Consider the following 18,704-nt stretch of genomic DNA (forward strand, 5'->3'; position numbering starts at 1 on the left):
AGGTGAGGAACATAAAGTGTATTGAGGAGATAGACATGTTTATACAAAAATATGAAGATCTCAAGGAAAAGAGAATAAGCATAATTACCCAAGGATGGACAATTTCTAAATATCAAGGTTGGAAGATTCTCAAGAATAAGGGTTGGTTTGTTGGATGGTTATCCATTAGTTGATAAACTCAAACTTGTAGAAGCTCTAAGAGGAACCCCAATCATAGAGGAACTGGAAATTCTTGTAAAGCTAAAGGACCTCATTAGAAAAGAAACAAGAGATGAGAAGTTTGACTAATGAATGTATATGTCAAACTCAAGAAATTCTTTATGTATTAATGTTGGGGTTAGTCTTGTTACCAGGCATGAATTTGTGATAAGCAATCTGCTCACAAATTGGGGGAGATTGTTACGCAAGACATGCCTGTACTATAACAAGACTAAGTCATATTGACAACCCTAAGTAAGTTGTATGATAATATATATTTACATTTTGTATTGTATCACTTAAGTCTATAAAAGTGTAAATAGAATTAGACTGGAGTATTTTTCTGTAAACAGTCTCAAGCCTCGGAATAAACTCTGGAAGAAGATCATGAAGATCATGCCTCAGAGACATTGTGAAGAAGCTTAGAGCTGAATAAATCTGTTTTGAGAAAAACATTCTAACTCAAGAAATCTACAAGTCACAGATTAAGTCTTATAGAGAAGTCATTCGAGAACTCCAGAATGATTTATCTGTTAGGGCGAAAACACGCGCTAATATTCACGCAAATATACGCGTTCGCAAGTAATATAGAATACTTTCTAGTTCGTTCCCTCAGAGACTTAGACTAAATTATTGTCTAATTAAACTCACTCACCAATGTATGATTACTTCTCAATGTTAAGATACTAACACTTAAAATTGTTGATTAAATATTAACTATAACTAACTACTTAATTAATCACTTAACTAACACTTCAATTTATCAATAATAAAACACTCATGAGATCACAACTTCATTATTACTTCCTTCTATAGCCGTTGTTATTACCTTTAGCATATGACAGTGATGATATTAATCGAATAACACGAAACTGATAAAAGCCAACTTTCATTATACTAATACCATTCTACCAAGCATCCACAATTAAGATAGAAGTTGAATAGTCATCAATTATGTTGAGTTCCCATATGTCTACAGAAATTGACAACACAACGATTTAAGCACAAGTTATTCCTTTTGATTACATAGGGCAAATAAAACTGTTAGAGTTACCCACTAATCATGCACAACGTACATGAACCTATGCTAGCATGGCAAGTTCTAAATCTCAAGATCCACCGTCGCTTCACAAGAGATTAACACCCTATCTTATATGTTCGCGACGCACATAAGACGAATACGCACAACCAATACTAGATATCATGCAATCATCACACACTAAAGTATTAAACAATTAACTAAAGAATTCCATAATAAATCCGTTGCAACCCCATGATCACGATTAGCCCACAATAGCACTTATCATCATCATGGGTTCATATGAAATCATGATAAACAAACACAAGAAAATGATAACTAAACTAATTATATTAAAACAGAGTACGTCACAAGAGTAAATAAGTTCAAAGCAAGAAAACTAGCATCCAACGTTACAACGAAACAAGAATCACAAGAAGATATGCTTCCTCTTCGATGCGGTGTGCTAAATCGGTCTTCTTCCTTATCTCATTCGCTCCTTGCGTAAAAACACAATCTTCTTCAATCCACCCTTCTGAAAATGTCTCAAATCTGCTTATATAATAGTCCCATAAAACTCAGATTACATAGAAGTGGAAACCAAACAGAAGTAGAAGTCCTAAAATAATTTGTCTTTTTTCCCGACCCTGCGCGGCCGCTCAGCCTAGCTGAGCGGGCGCTCAGCTCGCTGCGCGGCAGCTCAGCAATGCTGAGCGGGCGCTCAGACCTCTACTGGAAAAATTCTGATTTTGCTCCGTTTCTTCGCCGTAATCTGCCCGTTTCTTTCCTCTCGCAATGGTGAACACATGCCAAGGCTTATTCTTGATGATTCCTCCCCCGAAATACAACTAAAACCCTGAAATGCATAAACACTAGAAAAACGCATCAAACACACAAAATACTTGATTTCAAGACACCAATTTAAGCCATTTTAAGACGCTCTAAGTGGTATAAAATGCCACTTATCACACCCCCAAACTTAAATCGATGCTTGTCCTCAAGCGTCACAGACTCAAAAACAAATAAAAACATGCATGAATGCAATCTATATGAAAATGCAGCGATCCCCCTTACTACAATTAATCAACCAAATTGCCGCATCCCAACGAATGCAGTTAGACAACTAAAGATCAATAAACTCATGCAAACGAACATACAGCCAGAAACATGGTGTGTGCAAATGCTTAACAGATATGCTTCGGAACTAGACCAATTACAATGACTAGACTATCCTCAAGGCAATCCTACGATTATACAAAGAATACAAAATTCTAGGCACAAAGTGATATACAACACTACAAGAACTCTGGAGCTTACTACGGAATCGTGTTTTTTATTTACAACTCAAATGCTTATTTGACCGTGCAATGAGTGAGGTCCACAAAAGACTTATACAATGGTATCCATGTAACGAGCGTTAGGTTAGCGGATCCCAGACTCTAAAAGCCTTAGGTCACTAGGCACAAAGTCCCCTAAGAACTTAATAACTCGAATACCAAAGAGCCCACTCTTGATCAATTATGCAATTTTTTTTTTTAACTTCTGAGCAAGTGCGTTTCGCTCCATCTTGCTCAACCCTAGACTACTCGCACCATATGTGAGCCGGCTACTAGCCATTTGATGCCTAGCCACAACTAGCAACAACTTCCATATTTTTTTCTCCAAAATTTTTTCTTTTTCATGCCTTTATCACTAAGAACCTATAATCGAATTCTAAGCATAATAAGTAGATTGACCTTGAAAACAACCAAATCATAACAACAATCTAGCCCTTACGCATTCTCTAAGACTTAGTGGACTTACAATTATTTCTAGCATGCATATCAACCTACACAACTTAATATCACTTTAATGCTATCACTACACTCGCATCAATATCACAATTCAGTCGATAAATCATTGCAAAAGGGATCATGGTAAATGCATGAGCTACATGACATTCATAACAAAAAAAACTATATGGCACAAATTATGCAACTATATGAACTAAACTATCATGAATATGCAACTAAATGACACACACACAATATTCCTTAACTACCACCCCCAAACTAAAAATCTTCACTGTCCTCAGTGAAAGTAGTAGAAAGGAACACAGGGTATACCTACTCGGAGTCATCATCATCATCACCCTCAGTGGGTGGAGTATCAGGCGGCGGGTATGCAGAGTCCTCACCAAAAACTGGCCACTAGATATCAGCTCCAAGGCCTCGAAAAGCAGTCCCTAACGCAAGGGTGAGCTCCTGAGCAAACCTGCTCTACGTCTCATACATGGCATCCATCCGCCGTGAAAGCCTCCTATACTGGGCATCAACCATCCCAGCACCCTCCTGAGCTCTCGAAGAACCAGCCTCATCACGCCCTGGCCTAGCCATAGTAGCACCTCGTGCTGGACGCCCTCCTGGAAGACGATAACCCAGCCCATGCTCCTCAGGCTCACCACCGGTCCACTCCTGCATCCCATTCAGAGTGCCAGAATCAATCGGAGCTGCTGGCAACTGCAACTGCTCATGAGCCGGCCAATTCACTCCCACTGCTCGGCATAGCTTCGTAACCGTAGATGCATAAGGGATGTTCATATGCTTCGCTCCGCTCAAAAACTTCAGAATTCCTTGGTAGATAAACTCACCAAGGTCCACATAGTATTCCTCATTCAGAATTCCCCACAACAACTGTGCTCTCTCAACTGTGACCTCGTGTGCATGCGAAGAAGGCAAAATATTAGCACAAATAAATGCATTCCATGCACGGGCATACATGTTCATGGCGATCGCCGGAAAGTGACGATACTCATTAGTGCCGGTCCTGCAGGTCCAAACTGTGCCCGGTCGACAGAGAGTCGCACAAATCAAATCCAAGTCAAAATCCTCAGCAGTCTTTTCATTCCAGTTCTCCTCCTCGGGCTTCCTCTCTCGCTGTTTAATCACACGGCGAATCGCCGCAGGATGATAAACAACCGTCAACCCTCGGACCACAGAAAACCCATTCTTTTCGGCCTTCGTGTTCGTGTAGAACTCGCGAACAACGCTCATCGGTACCGCTTCGGGTGACTCACAAAAAGCTATCCACCCCTTCTCTGCAATTATGGGCAGCAACTCACCATCCCTCCCCGATGGTAAAAACCCCCTCTCCTTCAGAATCGGCTTTCCCAACAGCCTAGTGTACTCCTCCTCCGCGGCTCTGTCAGTTAACCGAGGCCTTGCAGCAGTACCCCTCGATGAATCAGCAGTAGGAACTGTGTTGCTGCTGTCAATAGTGTGTGCTCTCTTGGGTGCCATTGATTCGTGAATAAAAGTGTGTAAGAACTGATTTTTGATGTTTGTGAGAGGGTTTAAGTGTAGGAAGTTTTGTGGGAGATATATAGGATAGGTGTATGTATATATAGGGTGTGGATTAGATTAGGGTTTGGAAATTAAGGGGTAACATGATGGGGTAGTGGGAACAAATCGTGGGTTTATGGGCTAAAACTGTTTTTGTGTGTTTTTTTTTTCTGAACTGTAAAAAAAATAATTCTGGTACTCGACCCCTGAGCGGTCGCTCAGCAAAACTGAACGGGCGCTCAGCTTGCTGCGCGGTCGCTCAGCAAAGCTGAGCGGGCGCTCAGGGGGTCACTGGAAATTTTTTTTTCAGCCCCTGTTTTCTGATGTTTTTGTGTTTTTGGATAGGTTATTAACTTCTAAGGGAACCTGTAACAACAATTCATGGGTTGCCTCCCACGCAGCGCTTCTTTTTCATCATTAGCTTGACGTTTCGTACCCTTCTCAAGTAGTCAACAAAATGGCACTAACCACTTCTCGGTTTGCCATGTCCCCATAGTAGTGCTTCAACTGCTGACCGTTAACCTTGAATGCTTGGTCCGGATCATTCTCAAAAATTTCCACCGCTCCATGTGGAAACACAGTTTTGACAATAAAAGGTCCAGACCACCTTGATTTCAACTTCCCAGGAAAAAGTCGGAGCCGAGAGTTGAATAAGAGAACTTGTTGCCCTGGCATAAATAACTTTGGATGTAGCTTCCTATCGTGCCACCTCTTCACCTTTTCCTTATACATTTTGTTATTTTCGTACGCTTGAAGTCAAAATTCATCAAGTTTATTAAGCTGAAGCATTCTTTTCTTACCAGCTGCATCTAAATCCAGGTTCAACTTCTTCAATGCCCAGTAGGCCTTATGCTCAAGCTCCGCAGGTAGATGACATCCCTTACCGTACACCAACTGAAATGGTGACATCCCAAGTGGAGTTTTGTATGCTGTTCTGTAAGCCCAAACAGCTTCATCGAGCTTTAAAGACCAATCCTTCCTTGACGGACAAACAACCTTCTCTAGAATGCGCTTTATCTCTCTGTTAGACACTTCCGCTTGACCATTTGTTTGCGGATGATAGGCAGTAGCTACTCGATGATTCACATTATAACGCTGCATCATAGAAGTGAACTTACGGTTGCAAAAATGCGATCCTTCATCACTTATGATTACCCGAGGTGTTCCAAACCTTGTGAAAATTTGCTTATGAAGAAAATTTAGCACTGCCTTTGCATCATTTATCGGTAAAGCTTTAACTTCGACCCATTTTGAGACATAATCGACTGCCAGCAAGATGTACTGATTATTGCAAGACGAGATAAAAGGCCCCATGAAATCGATTCCCCACACATCAAAGACCTCGACTTCAAGCATCACATTTAATGGCATCTCATCCTTCCTTGACAAATTTCCCACTCTTTGGCAACGATCACACCTTAAAACAAACTGATGAGCATCCTTGAACAAAGTAGGCCAGAAAAAACCTACTTGCAGAATACGAGCTGCCGTCTTCTCACCACCATAGTGTCCACCATAAACCGTGGAATGGCAGTCTCGTAATATCCCCTCCGTCTCACAGAACGGGATACATCTCCTGATGATCTGGTCAGCTCCCTGTCTAAACAAATATGGTTCATCCCACATATACCACTTCACCTCATGCAGAAACTTCTTCTTTTGAGCGGATGTCAAATTAGGAGGCATTATATTCTGACGAGATAGTTTACAATATCTGCAAACCATGGTTCTTCCTCCTGAATTGCAAACAACTGCTCATCCGGAAAAGATTCATTGATTAACGTCCTATCTTGTGAAGTAGAATCGGGATTCTCCAACCTAGAGAGATGGTCAGCTACTTGATTCTCAGTACCTTTTCTATCTTTGATCTCTAACTCAAATTCCTGTAGTAAAAGCACCCAACGAATGAGTCTCAGCTTCGAATCCTTCTTGGAAACCAGATAGCGAATAGCTGCATGATCAGTGAATACTGTTACTTTCGTACCAAGCAGATAAGATCGAAATTTTTCAAAACCAAAGACTATAGCCAAAAGCTCCTTCACAGTAGTGGTGTAGTTCAATTGGGCACCATTTAAAGTCTTACTCGCATAGTAGACCACATGGAAGAGATTTTTCTTGCGCTGTCCCAGAGCTGCACCTACCGCATAATCACTTGCATCACACATCATCTCAAACGGTTCTGTCCAATCTGGTGCTGTAATAACTGGTGCAGTGATCAAACTCTTCTTGAGAGTCTCGAATGCTGCCAAACATTCATCATCAAATTTGAAAGGCACATCTTTCTCAAGCAAATTGCACAACGGCTTAGATATCTTTTAAAAGTCCTGGATGAATCGCCGATAAAAACCCGCATGACCAAGAAAACTACCGATTCCTTTCACAGAATTAGGTGGGGGAAGATTTTCAATGACTCCCACCTTGGCCTTGTCCACCTCCAGACCCTTGCTAGAGACCTTATGCCCAAGGATAATGCCTTCACGCACCATAAAATGACATTTCTCCCAATTGAGTACCAAATTAGTTTCCACGCATCTTTTGAGTACGGCGCGCAGATTATTCAAACATTCATCATATGAGTGTCCAAAGACGGAGAAGTCATCCATGAACACTTCGACGTTATTTCCAATCATGTCAGAGAATATAGCCATCATACATCTCTGAAAGGTTGCCGGGGCGCCACATAACCCAAACGAAACTCTGTGAAAAGCAAACGTGCCAAATGGACAAGTGAAGGTAGTCTTTTCCTGATCCTCTGGTGCAATACAAATCTGATTATACCCGGAATAACCATCCAGAAGACAAAAATACTCATGACCCGCCAATCTGTCAAGCATCTGATCAATAAATGGAAGAGGGAAGTGATCCTTCCTTGTGGCTTTGTTCAATTTTCTATAATCCATGCATACTCTCCATTCTGTAACTGTTCGAGTAGGGATGAGCTCATTCTTTTCATTTGCGACCACAGTGATACCTCCCTTCTTAGGTATACATTGTACGGGGCTCACTCACGAGCTGTCAGAAATAGGATAAATGATGCCTGCATCTAGCCATTTCAGAATTTCTTTCTTCACCACCTTCTTCATGATGGGATTCAGTCTTCGCTGTTGTTCCACAGTTGGCTTACTACCTTCCTCTAGCAGAATTTTATGCATACAATATGAAGGACTTATCCCCTTGATGTCTGCTATGGTCCATCCTATAGCCGATTTGAATTCTCTCAAAATCCTTAAGAGCTTGCCTTCCTCACTACCTGAAAGGTCAGATGAAATAATAATAGGTAACGTAGATGAATCACCTAAAAAAGCATACCTTAAGTGCTCAGGTAATGGCTTGAGCTCCAAGGTAGGTGCTTCCTCTATTGATGGTTTGAGCTTCCCTTCAGCGTTCTTAAGGTCAGAAGTACCAAGAGATTCAAATGGTATGTCCAGCTTTCGCTTCCAGGGAGAAGCATTCAGATATTGTAATTGCTCGTTGCTATCTTCATCATCGCTGTCAAAATCCCCCACTAAGGCCTTTTCCAATGCATCAGACATTAGCATGTGATCGAGTTTCGAAGTAACCACAGAATCAATCACATCCAATTTTAAGCACTCCTCATCTTCTGTAGGGAATTTCATTGCCTTGAATACGTTGAAGGTCACATCCTGATCTTGGACCCGCATAGTAAGTTCCCCTTTTTGCACATCTATCAAGGTACGTCCAGTAGCCAAGAAAGGCCTTCCCAAGATTATGGGAATCTTCTTATCTTCCTCAAAATCCAGAATAACAAAATCTGCTGGAAAGAAGAGCTTATCCACCTTGACGAGCACATCCTCAACTATGCCCCTTGGGTAAGTAATGGAACGGTCAGCCAATTGTAGCGACATGTATGTGGGTTTTGGATCAGGCAGATCCAGCTTTTTAAAGATCGACAACGGCATCAGATTAATGCTTGCTCCCAAATCACAAAGGCACTTGTCAAAAGTCAGATTGCCAATGGTGCAAGGAATGGTGAAGCTTCCTGGATCTTTCAGTTTTGGTGGTAACTTTTGCTGCAGAACAGCGCTGCATTCTTCCATGAGAGCAACGGTTTCAAGGTCATCCAGTTTCACCTTCCTTGAAAGAATAGTCTTCATAAACTTTGCATAACTGGGCATTTGTTCCAGAGCCTCAGCGAAAGGTATATTGATGTGAAGTTTCTTGAACACCTCCAGAAACTTCCCGAACTGTCTATCCAGCTTTTGTTGCTGCAATCTCTTAGGAAAAGGTGGTGGAGGATAGAGCTGTTTCTCCCCTGTATTAGCCTCAGGCAGAGTGTGTTCAACAGTAGTCTTCCTTGGTTCCGCCGCTTTTTCCTTTTGCTTAGATTCTTCACCTCTAATTTCAGCTTCTACTTCTTTTGTCTTTTCAGCATCAGCTACTTTTCCAGACCTTAAGATAATAGCCTTGACTTGCTCTTTAGCTTCCTTCCTGCCTGGTACTTCCGTGTCACTGGGAAGAGTGTCAGGTTGACGATTGAGCACTGTATTGGCTAATTGACCGATTTGATTTTCCAAGGTCTTGATTGAAACCGCCTGACTCTTGCACAACAGCTTAAGTTCCTCAAAATCAGCACTAGTAGGTGCAGCTGCACTTCCCTGTTGAGGATATGATTGCCTTGTAGCATACTGCTGTGGTTGCTGGAATCCAGGCGGGTTAAACTGTTTACTCACTCCTTGCTGATATGGTGGCTGAATAGCATTCTGATTATTCCCCCAGCTGAAATTTGGATGATTTCTGTTGTTAGGATGATAGGTCGCTGGCACAGGCTGCTGTTGTTGCTGATAATTATTCACATACTGAACAGATTCGTTGACAAGAGAACACTGATCCGTAGCATGAGAACCTGCACAAAGCTTACAAACCATAGCTATTTGATTAACTCCATACGTAGCCAGAGAATCAACCTTCATTGATAGCGCTTGGAGCTGGTCTGCAATAGCGGTGGCTGCATCAACTTCCAGAATACCTGCTACCTTGCCTGATGTCATCCTCTGAGTTGGGTTTTGATGCTCATTTGCAGTCATCGTCTCTATAAGATTATATGCCTCAGTATAGCTTTTAGCCCATAAGGCGCCTCCAGCTGTTGCATCGAGCATGGGCCGAGATTGGGCCCCCAAACCATTATAGAAACCAGTGATCACCATCCAATCCGGCATTCCATGATGTGGACATTTTCTCAACATTTCCTTGTAGCGTTCCCAAGCCTCGCACATAGATTTTGTAGGTTGCTGCGCAAACTGAGTAAGAGCACACCTCATAGCAGCAATCTTTGCCATCGGATAAAACTTCACCAGAAACTTTTGCACAAGATCTTGCCACGTAGTGATGGACCCAGCTGGTTCAGAATGTAACCAGTCTTTAGCCTTGTCCCTCAGTGAGAATGGGAAAAGCCTCAACTTGATAGCCTCATCAGTCACGCCATTATACATAAAAGTGCTGCAGATCTCGACAAAATTCCTTATGTGCATGTTGGGGTCTTCAGTTGCCGCTCCTCCAAAAGAAACAGAATTCTCCACCATCTGAATAGTGCCCGGCTTGATTTCAAAGGTGTTAGCTTGAATAGCCGGATGAAGGATGCTTGACTGAATGTCATCAATTTTAGGCCGAGAAAAATCCATAAGAGCAAGATCATCTTGAACAATACGATCTCCCATGTTTTCTGGTTCTTTCTGCTCAGTTCCTGAATCCGAATCCTCAAAATCTAACTTCTCCGGAATATCAAGAACTTCGTCTGTCTCCTCAGCTGTATCTAAAGTCCTCTTGCGAGCACGAGAACGAGTTTGTATAAACGCTTGCTAAAGTACCTGAAACACAACCGGAAAAAATAAGTAACTACTACGTCCTAATCACTGAGTCCTAATGACCAATGATGGTAAGTACATAAACTAAACAAATACGCCGAGTCCCCGGCAGCGGCGCCAAAAACTTGTTAGGGTGAAAACACGCGCTAATATTCACGCAAGTATACGCGTTCGCAAGTAATATAGAATACTTTCTAGTTCGTTCCCTCAGAGACTCAGACTAAATTATTGTCTAATTAAACTCACTCACCAATGTATGATTACTTCTCAATGTTAAAATACTAACACTTAAAATTGTTGATTAAATATTAACTATAATTAACTACTTATTTAATCACTTAACTAACACTTCAATTTATCAATAATAAAACACTCATGAGATCACAACTTCATTATTACTTCCTTCTATAGCCGTTGTTATTACCTTTAGCATGTGACAGTGATGATATTAATCGAATAACACGAAACTGATAAAAGCCAACTTTCATTGTACTAATACCATTCTACCAAGCATCCACAATTAAGATAGAAGTTAAATAGTCATCAATTATGTTGAGTTCCCATATGTCTACAGAAATTGACAACACAACGATTTAAGCACAAGTTATTCCTTTTGATTACATAGGGCAAATAAAACTGTTAGAGTTACCCACTAATCATGCACAACGTACATGAACCTATGCTAGCATGGCAAGTTCTAAATCTCAAGATCCACCATCGCTTCACAAGAGATTAACACCCTATCTTATATGTTCGCGACGAACATAAGATGAATACGCACAACCAATACTAGATATCATGCAATCATCACACACTAAAGTATTAAACAATTAACTAAAGAATTCCATAATAAATCCGTTGCAACCCCATGATCACGATTAGCCCACAATAGCACTTATCGTCATCATGGGTTCATATGAAATCATGATAAACAAACACAAGAAAATAATAACTAAACTAATTATATTAAAATAGAGTACGTCACAAGAGTAAATAAGTTCAAAGCAAGAAAACTAGCATCCAACGTTACAACGAAACAAGAATCACAAGAAGATATGCTTCCTCTTTGTTGCGGTGTGCTAAATCGGTCTTCTTCCTTATCTCCTTCGCTCCTTGCGTAAAAACACAATCTTCTTCAATCCACCCTTCTGAAAACGTCTCAAATCTACTTATATAATAGTCCCATAAAACTCAGATTACATAGAAGTGGAAACCAAACAGAAGTAGAAGTCCTAAAATAATTTGTCTTTTTTCCCGACCCTGCGCGGCCGCTCAGCAATGCTGAGCGGGCGCTCAGACCTCTACTAGAAAAATTCTGATTTTGCTCCATTTCTTCGCCGTAATCTGCCCGTTTCTTTCCTCTCGCAATGGTGAACACATGCCAAGGCTTATTCTTGATGATTCCTCCCCCGAAATGCAACTAAAACCCTGAAATGCATAAACACTAGAAAAATGCATCAAATACACAAAATACTTGATTTCAAGACACCAATTTAAGCCATTTTAAGACGCTCTAAGTGGTATAAAATGCCACTTATCATTATCGACAAGTCAAAAATAGCTTATAGAGAAGTCTCAGAGATATCGACAAGTCAAATTAAAGATGTGAAGATTGGAGATATCGACAAGTCAAATTCTCATTAGAGATATCAATAAGTCAATATGCCTATAGAGATTTCAGAGATATAGACATGTCATTTCTGCAATAGAGAACTCAGAGATATCGACAAGTCAAATTGAAGATATGAAGATTGGAGATATTGGCAAGTCAAATTCTCATTAGAGATCTAAAAAATATCGATAAGTCAATATGCCTATAGAGATTTCAGAGATATCAACAAGTCTTTTCTACATGCAGAAATTTAGAGATCTCGACAAGCCAAATTCTCTTATAGAGAACTCAGAGACTTTAATAAGTCAAAACATCTATAGAGTAATAAGAGATCTCGATAAGTCATTACACTTATCGAGATGTCAAGTTCTCTATATAATAAACTGGAGATCTCGATGTAAAACTCAAGTACAAGATGCAGACCAGTTAAAGATCCAAGATTATCAATCAACAAACAAATCAATCATTGATTTGAAAAGTCTACAATAAGCATCTTGAAGAGTACAAGATTAAAGGCCAAGATTAACTGACCAAGTAAAGTCACAGACATGCACGATTTGCAAAGATACAGTAATCTAGAAATAGAAAGTTTTAGTTAACTTAAAATAGGGTTTAGTACATGCTATTGCATACTATGTAAAACCAGTGTTTACTATTCTATAAAGTAAACACTAGATGCTTTATTTTAGTTGTAACAAATAGATCTAAAAATCTTGTAACTCTCTCAAGAAAGAAGTTGAGTTCTTTATTAACAAAGAACCCATAAATTTGTAGGAAAACATACTTGATTTTAATATAAAATTAAGTGAGTTTTGAAGATAGTGTGTTCATGTGCATGTTTTATTATTCCTGTTAAAAACACTTTATCTCTACAAGTTAGATTACTTTATTCACCACTTCCATAACAATTTAAAAAGGTTAAAATAATCCAAAACACATTCACCCCCCCCCTGTGTTGTATTCATTACCTAATACTGATTCTTCATCTAAAGAAGTTGTGCACAACAGCTTCCTACAACAACGTACCCAGCTTCTACAATTGAAGTGGAAATTGACTATTGTTTCTTGCTAAACCAATGTAATATCTCGTATTTTTAGAAATATTATAATTATTATTTGAATATATATATATATATATGCTTTTATGATTTAAAAGGAATAAAATGGTGGATATTTTATTCCTGTTTGATGAGTTGGTGTTATTAAATGGTAAGGTGTTAATTGTTAAGTGTTTAGTCGATCCTTGTTAATTTTTGAAAATATTTATTTTAATGTATTATTTTCAAAAGTTATTTGAATAGCTGATCTTATTGATATCGGTATATTGAAATTGTCTTTTAATATCCGAGAAATATCGTACAATTATTTATTATCAATAAATAATTATTATATGATATTATGGGAATTTTGGTGAATTATCTGATGATCGATATTTATATTTGGGTGTGTATATGTGATAAAGTGTAAGTATTTTCATTTTTAATATCTCCAGAAAAAACTATAGATAATTATGGTATTTTTATGGTAATTTTTGGAGTGTTATATGATTTTTTAAGGATTTATAGATTAATAATTATTTTCTGAGTAATTATAAAATTATTTTATAAAGCCGGGAATCGTCCAACTTCAACCATTTTTGCGTTTTTACAACCCGAAACTCTTCGGAAAACTACTTCTTAACCTAATCTGATAGTTCCTGATATTTTCCGTATTTTGACTTTTTCGATCCGAATTACGGTTTGACCTGTGCGCGTCTCAGCGCAAAATTTTTGATACAATAATCATTTCGGTAGATCAATAAAACCCGTATTCTCGAGAGACGGGATATTTTTACATTATTTTCTCATACGGTGTTTTATAAGAAGTTCAGTTTTGATAATTATCCAAATCTGGTATTAAATTGTATCATTTTTATAGTTACTTAGCGGCTAAGTAATCTATTTTTGGATCTGATATATAATTGTAAATTCAGTATTAAATTCCAGAATGTTTCAAAAATCATGAAACTTATATTTTATTAGTATTTGAATATTTCGAGAATTTTAAAATTATTTCGGAAATTTTTCGGGTTATATTTTCCCGCACGTTTGTTCGTTAAATCGTAAAATGCGGATATGACGCGCAATTTATATATATTTTAAAAATTATGAAAATTTTATTTTATTAGTTTTTAAATATTTCGAGAATTTTAGAAATATTTCGGTTTCATAAAAATTATCGGGTCGGGTCCCTATCTGGACGTAAAACCCCACAAAAATCAAATTTTTATTTTTATAAAATCGTGGGACTTCCAAATATTTTATATTTTGGAATTTTTGAAATATTCATAATTTTTGGGAAATTTTGATATGAATTTTAAATTTATTTAATTAAATATTAATTCCCGCTTTTTATTAATTTTGGGCTAATTTCAAATATATTGTATTGATTTTTAGTAAAAAAACAAACAAAAACAAACAAAAAAAAGAGAGGAGGAAACGTGTCATTACCCCCAACCCCCCAACCCCACCTGGGAGACACCCCCCAATCTTTACCCGCGTTAAACACCCCCTTCCGTTTTTACCAAAAAAAATACAACCTTCTCTCTCTTCTGTCTCTCTGTCCCTCCTCCGTTTATATACTTTTAATTTTTGAAAATTCATATCTTACCACCCGTCCATCCAAATTTCAATTATTATATATATAAACGATCAGCGCTTCGAACCTACGCATAGGTATGTATATTGCGAGGTTTTGAGAAAAATATTTGGGGAGCATATTTTCCGTTTTAATTTATATTTGGGGCATAGAAAAGGAGTTTGACGGTGTTAATTACTCCATATGACATCTCATCATGTATATATCTATCGCTATTAATTTTAGATTTTTCTGAAGATATTTTCTGGATATCAGATATTTTCTTCGGGGTGATCAGAATTTATTTTGGGTAACGATTCCGAAATTCTGCCTTCATACTTATGTATATTCATAAATTTCAGAAGTTGTAGAAGTCGTTTTTGGCCATGTTTTTCATTTCTGGTGTGTTTATACGTGACTACCTGCTAAAAACCCACAGGATTAGTAAAATAAAGACGTTGATGTTTTATGACAGAATGTCAGAATAGATGCGTCTTTGCGAGTGTGACTAACTGCTAAAAACCCAAAGGCAAGTATCCTTATCATCACTTATTATTCAAGTGATATTTATTTTTGAATCCCATTATGCAAGTATTATTTTCCCTATTCTCAGTTTAGAATCGATAAATGTTTTACATATCGCTGAATTAAATGCTTATAATGCAAGTACTCTCTAGTATTCAGTGTTCAGAATAGTTAAATGTTTTTACTTATCAAATTACTGGATTTATAAATATTTTGGATTTTGAGAAAATGATTTGGTTGCGAGTTTCCTACCCAAGTAAATGGGGGAATAAAATTATTTTGGGTATCAATTATTATGACCCCTTTCCAATAAAAGGTTTTAAGATTGGATCAATGCGTAAGTGACCGGGGCGAACGGTCCAGTGGAGGGCTATTGATAAGTGTCATATGAAATATTATGACACAATTTGTGCCACAGGAAGATATATTGCCTTGTTATTTGAGTACTCGTGTTTTGGGGACATGTTTCTATGAATTATGGCCTTGTGCTATCACACGGGCTGATTAGCATGTGATAGTACGTTCATCGTTGAATGATCCCAATCTAAAATTATTATATTGTTTTTGATAATCATAGAATAAATGATTTATCAACTGTTTTCATTTTGGATTAATGGTGAAATGCAGTTTTAATTCAGATCATGATTTATGTTGATACTTACTTTGTTGTTAAATATCAAAGGTGGTATTAGTATAGATGATTGATGTTGACTTCAGTATGGGATGTTGTGAGCATCAAAGTTCGTATTGATATCTAATTTGATATGACAACAAAATGATTATTAATATCAAGAGTTCGGTTTTGAATAAAGTTTATGATTTAATCCGTAATCATTGCTTCTTGTTATTGATGTTTACGATATTTCCGTAAACATGGTTTTACGAGTTTTATCCTCGTCAAGATTCAAAGTATTGCTGAAGCATTTTGCTCGAAAATATCAAAAGGGTTTTGAATACAAGGAACCAATTCTGGGGTTCCTCAACTAAAATTTTTTGATTCAGCAATTATGATTTTAAAGGTTATGCTCTATTATAGACGTCGGTTTTATATCAAAAAGACCCTATATATGCTATAATGAACTTGCTGAGCATTTCTTTCACTCATACTTGCCTGTTTTCAAATTTAACCTCCAGTGAGGATTAGCTTGCGTTATTTAGCTGCGTAATTCGAGAAGACAAAGAAGAAGCTTTTGGAAGGTGGTTGGTCCAGGGTTTGCGGACTAGTGTAAGTTCTGTTGTATAAAGTTGTTTATATTATATTATATTAGAGTTGTGTATTGTATATTTGGGCCTAGTATACTTCTCTTCGAAGTTATAGTAGCGGGTTTAGTATTGAGTTGGAAATTGTTGAAAAGAGTTTAAAAGAAAGTGAAAAAAATATTATTTTTGGAATTTGGATTTTTTGTTTCTAGAACTTTAACCTTAGAACATCTTGGATTATTTTGGGGTCATAGATGCTAAATATCTTCCACTCGCATTTATGCATTGATTTAACAAGTTAATTTGGATTGAGGTTTTATAGTGACAACCAAATCCTCTGACCCCGGATTCGGGGGCGTTACAATCAAGAAACCAATCTGCCACCAAGAAATTAACAGCTTCCCGAAGTGCTTTTCCTGTCTATTTTATATCCGGCAAAATCAGTATCTGAGTATCCAATTAGCTTAAAGTCTGAATCCCTTGGATACCACAAATCATGATTCATGGTTCCTTTAAGATATTTGAAAATTCTTTTCACATCTAATGAATGTGGTTCCCTTGGATCAGCTTGGAACCTTGCACACAGACAGGTAGCATACATGATATCAGGCCTACTTGCAGTCAAATATATTAGTGAGTCAATCATACCTCTGTAGTAAGTTATCTACTGATTAAACTGTCTTACATTCCAAATCTTTTAAACAAATTCCTTTTATATTTAGCTTGATTAATGAAGACCCCTTCTTGTTAGGTCCCGAATTATCATAGAAGGGGGGTTGAATACAATAATCACTAAATTAAAAATTCATCTGAATCTTTAGCGGATATAGATTTAGTGCTCAGTTAGTGGTTCCATGTTCTTGAGGTGAACAATGTTTGGAACAATAAAACGAGGAACACAAGATATTCGGGGAAGTATATATTCATATATAAATCTGCGAGAGGTGTTGCTACACTCCGGTAAATAAATTAACCGGCTACAATCTAAGAACAACAAAGTTCCTATCTTCTACAAAGATCAACAAATTAAATCCTATACAATGATCTAGATTTTGTTTATGTAAGGATTTAATTACCGGATAACGATTATAATGCCCCTATGAATATACAAGAGTTAAATCGGGCATTATAACATTACTCCGGTGAGAAGTTAAACGGATATTAAGGTGTCGGAGCTTCTCTATAAATCTTTGCTTCTTGTTTTATCAGTTCTCTTTTTGTTGGAGAAGAAGATAAACAGAACAACTGCATTCTTCTGCTTCTGTAGTGCAGACTTATATCCAATAAAATTGTGTGGCTGAGGAGAGGAGCGCTCTGTGGCGACCAAGACACTACCACATAAATGGCTTACAGCAACATAAAAAAAATGTGAAAAATGCTAAAAAATGTTGCCACGAAGCTTAAGGCAACACTTTGGTCAATTTTGAGGGTGTTGGAAATTTGCATGTGGCCTTTGATGTTTTGCTAACATATTTTACAGAACAATGCCAACATCAAAAATGTGTTGTTGTAGACCTCTATGGCAACATTATAATGTCAATAGAAACATCTGAACTGGTGTTGGCTTTAAGTTTATGGCAATACTGGGTTTTTAAAGTCAACACAAATTTGATGTTGCCTTAATTCTTATGGCAACACAGTCTCAGTCTATAACAACACCAATTTTATTAACATTTCTTATCTTTGCCAACACTTACTTGGCTATAGCAACATCTTTTAATTTATTTTTGCCAATATTATTTTAGGCTAAGGCAACGTGTTTAGTAAAAAAAATTGACAGGTTCTTGCCTAAATTATAACATCCCAATATAGTTCAAATTCAACCACAACAACACAAAAACCAAATCCCCAGATGCTAGCCAAGTCAAGAACTACTTAGAAAACTTGAATACGTACTTTCAGTCATACAAGCACTACATAATGCCAATATCAATTCCAACATTCCGACTTGATTCTACTTAAATAAAACGAAGTATTTCATTTACAGTCTACGGCCACAAGAACATTTTTAAAAAGTACCATATATAGGTCTAATATCGCAAAAGGCATCATTATAACTACAATATGCAGGATCAAGGACTGGAATTACTTGCTTCGGTTGCATCACTTGGTGGCTGCTTGCTTGTTCCAGTTGCATCACTTGGTGGCTGCTCACTTGGTGGATGCAGCTTGCTCAGCTCTTCAATATCAATCTGCAGCTCCGGATTCTTTTCCGCCAACTTGGACATCATCACCTTGATACTGTCTCGAAGCTCTCGAACATTCCGATCCATTTTCTCTTCCATCTCCTGCTTAAGTTCATCCCTGATCTTTTCAGTCAAGCTAGCCAAGTACTGATCAGACGCACGTGTTGGGGAATTACCCTTTGACTCCTTTTTTCGAATAAGCCTCCC

The sequence above is a fragment of the Apium graveolens genome, chromosome 7, assembly GCF_009905375.1.
Source record: "Apium graveolens cultivar Ventura chromosome 7, ASM990537v1, whole genome shotgun sequence".
NCBI lineage: Eukaryota > Viridiplantae > Streptophyta > Magnoliopsida > Apiales > Apiaceae > Apium > Apium graveolens.